Below are 10,101 nucleotides of genomic sequence, written 5' to 3' on the forward strand. Positions count from 1 at the left end.
CGGTACCAGGGTATGGGACACATGGCTTCCGTCCGCATAGGCCACAGTTGGAATTCACCTTTGAGGGAGCCATTATATGGAATATCCACTGTGTATGTACGTGCACGACGGTGCTATGAGCATAATGATGGCGTTATATACGCACTAATGATATGTTAGTACGCGCACGAAGGTGATATGAGCGTAATGATGGCGTTATATACGCACTATGATATGTTATCGGAAAATGAAATGTTGATGTGACTGTTTATAATTTTGTGCCTAGTTTAATTTTGTTGCATTATTGGTTTTGTTGCCACACTACTGAGATTTTTCTCACCCCTTTGGGGATGCTATTTTTACAAAATGCCAGGAGGACGGAAAAACATATGAAGTCATGATTATATGGATATTTGCTGTTATGTGCTATTGTTTGGACTTTTGCTGTTGCTGTTCATTTGATGGATGACTGTATTAAATTGAGAAATTTGGATAAATGTTGGATTATGATTTTATTGTTGATTTAAGACTTTTATGATCAGCAAGTATTTTGGAGATAAATTCTAGAAACAGTTTGCGAAAATAATTTCTGACGTTTTATCAAGTGCTGATTTTCGAACAGTTTTGCGAGCACTTTGCGAGTTATGTTAAGAGGGGCAAACGAACTCCGATTTACTATTATTTTATATGAACGCGAAGCCCCAGACGTGCTCTTTCTACAATATATGGAATATTTTTTTGAATCGTCGAAACTGATTTTATACAAATTTTTAAAGACAGCAACATCGGCCAGGAAATTACTATTTTCAGCAAGTTAAGAAATTATGAAAGTATACTCTGATTTTTGTAAGGAACCCGATTCCAATTACAAGTTTTAATTACCAACATCAAAATGATTTTTCAGTACTTAAATATGACAAAAGAACTCTAATTCCGCTTAGCAAACAACTCTCTTGGAGGCCTACAAGGGAGGGTGTTACATCTACTGTAGTTCTGAACTCGTTAATAAAGCAGATTAAAGAGGCTCAATTATTTGATGAAGGAGTTCGTTCTATGAAAGAAAAAAATTTGTATTCACTGATAAGCTTAGTGTTAAGTAAAATAAGATCAGATCATTATTCTGAAATGTCAGATAGTGGATGAGGTGTTAACGGAGGCCCATATGGGTAAGTACATTATCCATCCTATTGCTACCAAGATGTATCAGGCCATGAAACCAAATTTCTGGTGGTCTGGTATGAAGAAAGATATTGCTCAGTTTATGAATAAGTGTTTGATATGTTGTATATGTGTATTGATTCACATTCATATAGATATTACATAATTTTTGATGTTATGATGATGCACTGATGATGTATGTTATGAGAACCCTAGCCACTTACTTTGGTATGTAGACTGCCTATGGCTTGACCCTGTGAGTTATTTTCATACTACAGTTTGTGTACAGTTTGTGTTGATTGCCTATGGCTTGACCTTGGGAGTCACACTAGGCATGTGAGACATGTCAGTTAGCTATTCTTGGGGAGAGCCTTTGAATAGTTAATCAAAGTATGAGTTATGATGTTATGTTTTGCATTTATTATGTATCAAGGAGATTCCTTGTGTAATTCATAGAGAGCAGTTTCTCTGGCCAGTAGAATTTATAAATTGTATTACCAGTGTAAGGACTGATGTACAATGAAATTGTAAATTGTATTATTAGTGCAAGGACTGAGGTACAATAAATTGTGAACTATATTATCAGAAAAAGGGCTGATACACTGATGTTTCAGTGGAATTATATTTTTAGTGAGAAGACTAAAAATTCATGTTTAGATAAAAAAGATAAGTTTAGAAGTTTTACGATTTTGCGTGCAAACAGTGCGCAGTTAGTAATTCACAGGGCATTTCATTAAAAACGGTGCAGAAACTCAACTGTGAATTGTAATATTGTTCCTTAGGGAATAAAAGTGAACTTAAATGAGCTCAGAGAAATAAAATGACGAATATAAGTTTGAGAATGAGAAGCCCTCTGGATTACTGCAGCCCTTGAATATTTCGAAATTGAAGGGAGTCAATATTTCTATTGATTTTGTAGTAACATTGCCAAGAACTCAGGTTGGTTTTGATTTTATACGAGTTATGGTAGACAGATTGACAAAGTCTGCACATTTCATTCTAGTCAAGAAGAGTTTCTTCACGGAGCAATTGGCTCGATTATATGTGAAGGAGATGGTGAAACTTCATGGTGTTCTCGAAAGTATCATTAGTGATCGGGACCCTAAATTCACTTTTCGACTTTGGGATGTAGTGCAACAGGCATTTGGTACGCAGCTGAGACTGAGTACGGCTTATCATCCCCAGACTGATGGTCCAAGAGACTACTGATCAAATTATTATGATTAAGGATCGATTGAAGAAAGCACAGAGCCGCCAAAAGAGTTATTATGATGCAAAACACCGATCGCCTTGAATTTTCTGAAGGGGATCATGTGTTTATCCGTTTGTCTCTGACTACAGGTGTTGGGCGTGCTCTTGGAGTGAGAAAGTTGAGTCCTAGGTTCATAGGGCCCTACCAGATTACAAAGAGGGTCGGACCTGTGGCGTACCAGCTTGCCTTACCTCCACATTTGTCAAATTTGCATAGTGTTTTTCACATTAGTCAGCTTCGCAAATATGTACATAATCTAAAATAATAAAAAGGAAATAACTAGTAATTATTAGAATTCCCTAAATAAAGAATAAATAATGGAAAAATCCAATCCAAGCGAGTTACCCAGGTGCATCATTCTCCCCTGCCAAAAGAAGATTCGTCCTTGAATCTAACGGGTCTTCATGGTTATTCTCGCACGTTATGCCCTCTTCATTATCATGATAAGGAGACAAGTTAGTAACATTGAAAGTACTAGAGATATTGTATTCCCCAAGAAGTTCAATCTTGTAATCATTGTTATTGATCTTCCCGAGCACCCTGAAGGGACCATTAGCTCCAGGTAGTTTAACAATCTTGTTAGCAAGAAAATGTTCACTCCAATTATGTTGCTTTCCTTTTCTTCCCAAACAAATCACAATCACATCTACTACTTTACTGGGACTTGGATTCGATTGTAATTTGTTATATTTCAAATCATTGCCTCTTTCAACAATTGGGCCATATTTATTGGGCCACAACTCTAGTTGACTACGAGCTTCTTGAATTAATGGTTGGACCATGTATAATGGGTCAACTGTAAGTTCAACATTCTCCCCTGCTAGGAAAAGATTTATCCTCGAATCTTGTTTATCTTTACTGATCTCAATTTCTTTAGATGAAAATTCAAATGATAAATCTTCCTCTATTATATCTTCATAATCTGATTCACCATCAGATTTATTATAGACTAGATTATCATAATAAACTGAATTTTCATTATAAGATGGATAATCATTATAAATGGCATAATTATCAACAATCGGATAATCATCATAAATTGGATCATTATCATAGATCGGATCACCATCACAAACTGGATTATGATCATAGACATCAAAGTCAGGAATGCTGATTTGCATCTCACTATCTTGAAAAGTGGACTGATTTCCAAGTCGTACTTCCCAATTTGTCCCTTGTATGAACCCGCACTGTTAAATTAGAAATTTAAATTATTTAAATGTGAAATTAGGAAACAATTCCATAATTGACCATAATAATTATGAGAAGGCTTAAATAATTATGGTAAGTGATTAATAATGTTGAAAGTCGCTTTTCTGACAAAAAGTGCAGATAACGGTTCTGCCTCACGGTATAAATGTGTACCGATGAAGTATCCCGGAAAATTATGAAAAGTGTGTATACATTACTAGAATAATATATAAGACTAGTATAACAAGTTTGGAGTCAAAATAATGAGAATTGGTGTCAGAACTGATACCGGCTACGTAAGAACCTGCATTGTTAAATTAGGAATTTAAATATGTAATTATGATTTTGAGGAAATAATTCCATAATTGACTTGAATAAATATGGAAAGAGTTAATTAATTATCAGAAGGGTTTAATAATGCTGATAGTCGCTTTTCTGACGAAAATTGCAGATACCGGTTCTGCTTCACGGTATAAATGCATACCGATGAAGTATCCCAGAAAATTATAATAAGTGTATGAATATTCCTAGAATAATATATAGGAATAGTAAAACAAGTTTGAAGTCAAAATAATGAGAACTGGTGTCAGAATTGATACCGGCTACGTAAAAGCGCATACCGGCAAAGTGCTGCGAAAAATAAATTAAAAATATGATAAATCCTAGAAAAATGGCTAGGTTCAGAATCCAAAATTTGGGATTAAAATGATAAGCGTAGCTATTAGTGCTAATACAGTGAGATTAAACTTAATGAGACTATAAATAGCGATTGGCACAAAGACCTAGGTCAGATTATCATCTTTCATACGTGAGTTTTCTGAAGCTTGGTTCAGCCACATTGCCACCCTTCTCCTCTCCAAGAAATCACTCTTCTCTCCATGGAAATCACCAAAGCTTTCATCTTTTTCCTTCTCCATTCCATTTAATCACTAGGGAACCTTGAGAGCAAACACTTTGGTAGGGAAAACCCTCATCTTGGAGCCATAAATATTCTGCCCATGTGTGTTTAAACACCATCTCCATTTGTGAGAGCTTGAATCACCCCAAGCCATTGTAGAGTAGTTGTTTGGCAAGAAAGAACCAACTTTGAAGAATCATTTTCGTGCTCTTACCTTGGCAGCAGTGGAAAGTGGGTTGTAGACCATGAAGTCCCTTCCTTTTGCTGTCTTGAAGCTCTTGGGTATATACCTCAACACTTCCCTTTGTGTTTTCATGAAAATAACATGATTTAAAGATGTAAAATTATGAGTTTTGATAATTTGAACGTTGCTTGATGAATCTAAATGTTAAAATGCATGTTAAGTCGATGGGATAGATGTATCTAGGTGAAAGATGGAATTTTAATTGAATAATTTCGTGCTAGGCTGCTGTTTTTGGCCTCTATTGAGAAATATCCGGATAAGATATCCGGATATGGCATATCCGGATATTGAGACAACAACGAACCTGTTTCGGTAAAAATTTGATATCTTGGGCTACAGAGCTCCAAATCGAGTTTCTGTTTGAACTTATGAGTAGCTAACACATAGAGTTACTACTCCGTAAAATGTTGTAGCCATTGGATAAGTGGTTTGATCTCAGTGTTAGTTTGAAGTCGCGTCTTGGTTGTTGGAAATTCAGTTTGCAGCAGTCACTTTGCGAAAATCATAACCAGAGTTATACAACTCCGATTGAGACATAAAACATATCTTTGAAAAGCTTGTGATGTCTAGTTTAACATATTATAATCTTAGAATTTTCGGTAAAGATTTGCAACTGCAGTTTTAAAATTGGGAAGCAAAGTTTGTTGTCGTATTCGTAGATAGAGTTGAATTCTTTGGAATATTCTTCAAGGAAATGAATTATAGACTCTATGGTACTTGTAAGTGATGTTCTAAAGTTAAGAGACCTTAGGGAGTGGACTTACTTCCTCCCACCTTGAGTTGGTGTCACTACGTAAAGAATGACTACGTAAAAGATAATATACAAAAAAATGTCGTAAAAGAGCATATTTATTAATTGTCTTTATATCTTGAAATAGGTTGTGATTTTGTGAGGGCCTATGATTGTGGTCCTTTGGATACTGAGAGTTCATTGGAGCAAGTTGCAGATAAGGTAAGCTCTTGGTCCTCGGATTGATCTGTTGCTTGTTCCACCGACCTCCATGGGAGGGTAGTTTATATGCATGGTATGCTTTTATGAAAATGATATATGCATTGATATATGCCTGAAATATGTGGATATATATGTTGATATAATGTATGGATTTGATGTTGGATACTTACACAATCAGACAGCAACCCTGGTGTGTAATATACCTGTTGATGTAATGTATAGATGGATGTGATGTTAGTACTTGTACGATCAGGAAGCAACCTGTAACAGCCTGTTGTACACCGGTATTGTTAACATTAATTATGATATTAAGCGCAGTTACAATCACAACAATTCATTTATAAAAATGCGAGTAAACTTTTTCCATTTATTACGCGAGCGTTTAAAACAATAAAAAACGTAATAAACGAAATGTGACACCCTCCCCTGTACGCGTCCAAGGGAGTTGTCTGCTAAGCGGATTAGAGTCGAATTTTTAACAAGTAAAATTTCTTGTTCAGTAAATTTTTTTTCATTAATACCAATTAGAAAAGCTTGCTTAGAAAACTGACTTTGGAAAATAAAACAGCAAGTAAAACTCAAAAAGGCTTTCGCTGCGCAACTCTGATTTTCCTGAAGACAGCCTGTCTTGAAAATATCATGAAAAATTCGAATACAAAAATTTTCTTTTCTACGAAGAAACTAGACATCTGGGGCTTCGCGTACATATAAATTATACGCGAATCGGAGGAGAATAGCCCCACGAAACTGAACTCGCAAGGTTCTCGAAAATCCAGTGTGTTTTTCTAAAAACCTCCTGACTTGTAAAAATCATAATAATTCAAGTTTTCAAAATTTCATCATAATAATATGAAAGTACACAACTGGGGCTTCATATGCATATAAAATAAGCCTCATTCGGAGGTATGTAGCCCCAGAACGACAACTCGCAAAGTGCTCGCAAAAACCGTTCAAAAACTCCGAATTGGATACAACAGAAATCGGTTTGACACTTTAATTTTTAGAATCACCTAAATTCCGACGTTATGAAAATATCATGTCACAAATCATTTCAAGACAGAATGCACATAATAAACTGCCATCCTTAAAAGGCTACATCAAAGCTGAATATACATTATACTTCCAACAGAAACATCAATTAAACAATAGGATATCCCAAACAGTAAAACTCAATCAATTCATTTCCATGAAATCACGTCATCAAATACTTCTTCACATGCTTCTAAGTCCTCCTGCAATTTATGAAAATTGAGCCCCCATAGGGGTGAGAAAAATCCCAGTAGTGTGACAATAAAACCAATACAGAAACAATATTAGACTAGGTACAAAATTCAAAAACAGTCGCATCAACATTTAATTTTCCGGATAAATCTTAACATTTCATAGTGCGTATATAACGCCATCATTACGCTCGTAGCACCATTGTTCGCGTACTTAACATATCATAGTGCGTATATAACGCCATCATTACGCTCATAGCACCGTTGTGCGCATACATACACAGTGGATATTCCATAATGACTCCTTCAAAGGTGAATTCCAACTGTGGCCTATGCGGACGGAAGCCAAGTGTCCCATACCCATGTACCGTAGGATGCCTATATGATGCGTGCTCAAACGTATGCTTATATTTATTGTATACTCCAGTCTCCAAGATGAATGCATAATGCAGTATGCGATGACATGCTCGACACACACACAAACAAACACAGGTGAAATTATGATGTGCATAAGCATGACTAGATCATAATCATAATAGCATATTTCTCTTGTATATGTAATACCAAGCTGCCAAATAACATATACTTCCATAAACAGAATTTTCCATCAAAACAAGTCCAAAGGCAGAATACATATACCATATAACAAAATGCTAATCAGGGGCACATGTGAGCATCAGTTCAAAATTTCATACACTAGCTAATAGTCATAGTATGTCTCACCACCAAACACATACCTTGGGTCCAAGCAATAATCAACAGCACCAAAATTCAGCTCACTTAACAAGAGTTACGTGCACCTAAAAACATGTGTGACAAGTCAGAATTGGTCTCATGTTATTCCTATAATTTATCAACAAATTTTCATGCTTCTAATTATTATTCTATAATTGGTTTCTATACACACAATTCGGTTTTTTTCATGGTCCCCAGGCTAAATTATATATTCTGACTTAGTGTTAATATATCAATAGGTCACGGCGAACAAAATTTAAGCCCCCTTGTACATGCAGGTTCGATTTAGGCAGAACTAAGTGTTCCAAATTGTTTTATCACTTAATCACCCTTACAAGGCCTAAATTTTTATCCCAACATGTGCTAGCAAAACAAACTCTCCAAGGTTTAACAAGCATACAGGTTCGGTTCATTTTAACATAACTAGGATATTCAAATAATTATTTCAATACCACCTCTTCTAGGCCTAAGGGGTGTGCTAAAAGGGCAGTCTCAATACAAGCCGTCCCATTAAATTTTACACATGCACATATCTACTTTCACCTATTTCAACAAAGCAGAATTTCCAACACAAGCGACTATGTTTCAGTTAAACAAACTACTCTCTATGCGTGTGATCACAAGCCCCAAACGGTCCACTCATGGCAAAGGTAAGAGAACAAAATAACAAAAGAACTAATCTTTGACACACCCTTGTGCGTTCGGTTTCTAGGCCAAAAGCTAGGGGCATTTAATGTATCTTTTCCAAGCTCACAAAGAGGCCAATTACAGCTTACACAGGCCACGTTCAAGGCTGTTCACAATTTCAATTTAAAGTTTTCAAGGCTGTTCAAATATGCAGAATTCAACGGAAGTAAGTGACCAAATTAAGGTATTCTCCAATATTCACAAGAGGACCGAATAGATAAAAAAAAAACAAGGGAAAGTTATTTTCAATTTATAAAATCCAGCTTTGGCTTGCATGAATTCATTCTAAGGCTGTTCTAAATGGGCAGAATCCAAATGGGGTGAATAACCAGAAGGCAACATTCTCCTAAACGTATGTGATGGCCGAACATGAAAGTGCAAGGCAGAATTACATCTATGACTTACTTCTATTGGAGGGACACCCAATGTGTACAATTCGGCTGGAGGAAACCGTGGCCCAAAGATGCTCCAATCCCCTCCCATTCCACTCTTCAATGTACGGTTTTTAGGCTGCCTGCAAGGGGGAGAGCCCCAGTCAGAATCGATTTCTGTATAAGAGAGCAAGAAGATAAAGAAATACCCTCCCTTCCGTGGTGGTTACTTCACGACAGAGCAAAAGAGAAGAAAGAATGAGCAGCCATTGAATTCCGCATGCAAGAGGGGTCTCCACCAGTTTGCATAGATAAGCAGAAGCGTGAAGAAGGAAAATTTCACCATGCCCCTTTTCTTGAAAATTTACAGCCGAACCATGAAAGGAGAAGAAATGTGTGTTAAATGGGTGGGTGGTCCTCTAAACAGTTTACGGTTTGTATAGAGGAAGAGATACACGTTCCTTGATGTTTTGCCTCTTGGGGATTTCACGATTTGTAGGGAGAGAAGGAGATGGATGTAGTGTATAAATTTTGTGGTCTGTCATGCGTTCTTTTCTATAGCTTACGGCTTTGGAAGTAAATGGAAGGGGTAATACCATTGGTTCATATTCTGAACCAAGTGCAACAAAGAGTGAAACAAAAGAAATCAGATTTGCTAGTTCTCAATTATTTTGGGCCTTACATTAAAAGGCTAGGTGGCGTACATGCAAGAGGGAGATAGGGATCTTGTTTGCCACATGGTACGCATGCACAAGCTGAAGTGAGTTTGGCTATCAAAGCATGAGATCAGAATTTTCTTTCTATCCTAAGCGCACCAATGAAAGAGGGATAAGGTGTTTAGACATTATCATGTGTTTCCACTTGACTAAGGTATAGTACTATTCAGACTTTGTTGGATGATTAAAGATAAAACCTAATAGATCATGGGCTAACTTAAGTCCTCCAAGAGGACCCTTGGCCGCTGGCCATAACATGAATTGAGTCCAGAATTTTAAGTCCAACAACTCTCTTATCCTAGGAATTAACTCATGCCCTTTTTATTTTATGTAGCTTCTATTTGTTTATCTATTTATTATTTTATTTTAATTTTTTTCTAAGGGTTTATCCATGGAAATAATTCCTTAAATATTTATCATAATTGCAGCAAAATAATATTTCCTACTTTAAGTTAGTCCCACCCTAGCCTTATACAAAACTCTCCCTCAAGACAAGATTCTTTATTCCAAGTAACAATTTATATATCTTCCTAATAGTTATCATTTCATGTATTCCCTAGGTTGTAACTACGGTTTCTTCATATGATGTAACCAATATTATTTAAAATTTCATTCCATCATAGTCATATGTAAGTAATTCAAATTCAATGCATGCATTCACATTACTAGAGGTAATTTACCGAAGTTCCTAACTTTTA

The 10,101-nt window shown here is 36.1% G+C and overlaps 1 long non-coding RNA gene across 1 annotated transcript; it reads right to left on the bottom strand.

Moving 5' to 3' along the window:
• Positions 1-6,646: 6,646 nt before the first annotated feature.
• Positions 6,647-9,355, bottom strand: LOC133298684 (uncharacterized). The gene is made up of 3 exons (XR_009749840.1): positions 8,722-9,355; positions 7,632-7,694; positions 6,647-6,906 (listed from the first exon to the last, which is right to left on the bottom strand). It is a non-coding gene; the product is annotated as an uncharacterized LOC133298684 (long non-coding RNA).
• Between the last annotated feature and the right edge of the window lie 746 nt (positions 9,356-10,101).

This window comes from Gastrolobium bilobum, unplaced genomic scaffold (assembly GCF_033153095.1).
Source record: "Gastrolobium bilobum isolate Gb01-03AN ecotype WA unplaced genomic scaffold, APGP_CSIRO_Gbil_v1 utg9460, whole genome shotgun sequence".
NCBI classification, from domain to species: Eukaryota; Viridiplantae; Streptophyta; class Magnoliopsida; order Fabales; family Fabaceae; genus Gastrolobium; species Gastrolobium bilobum.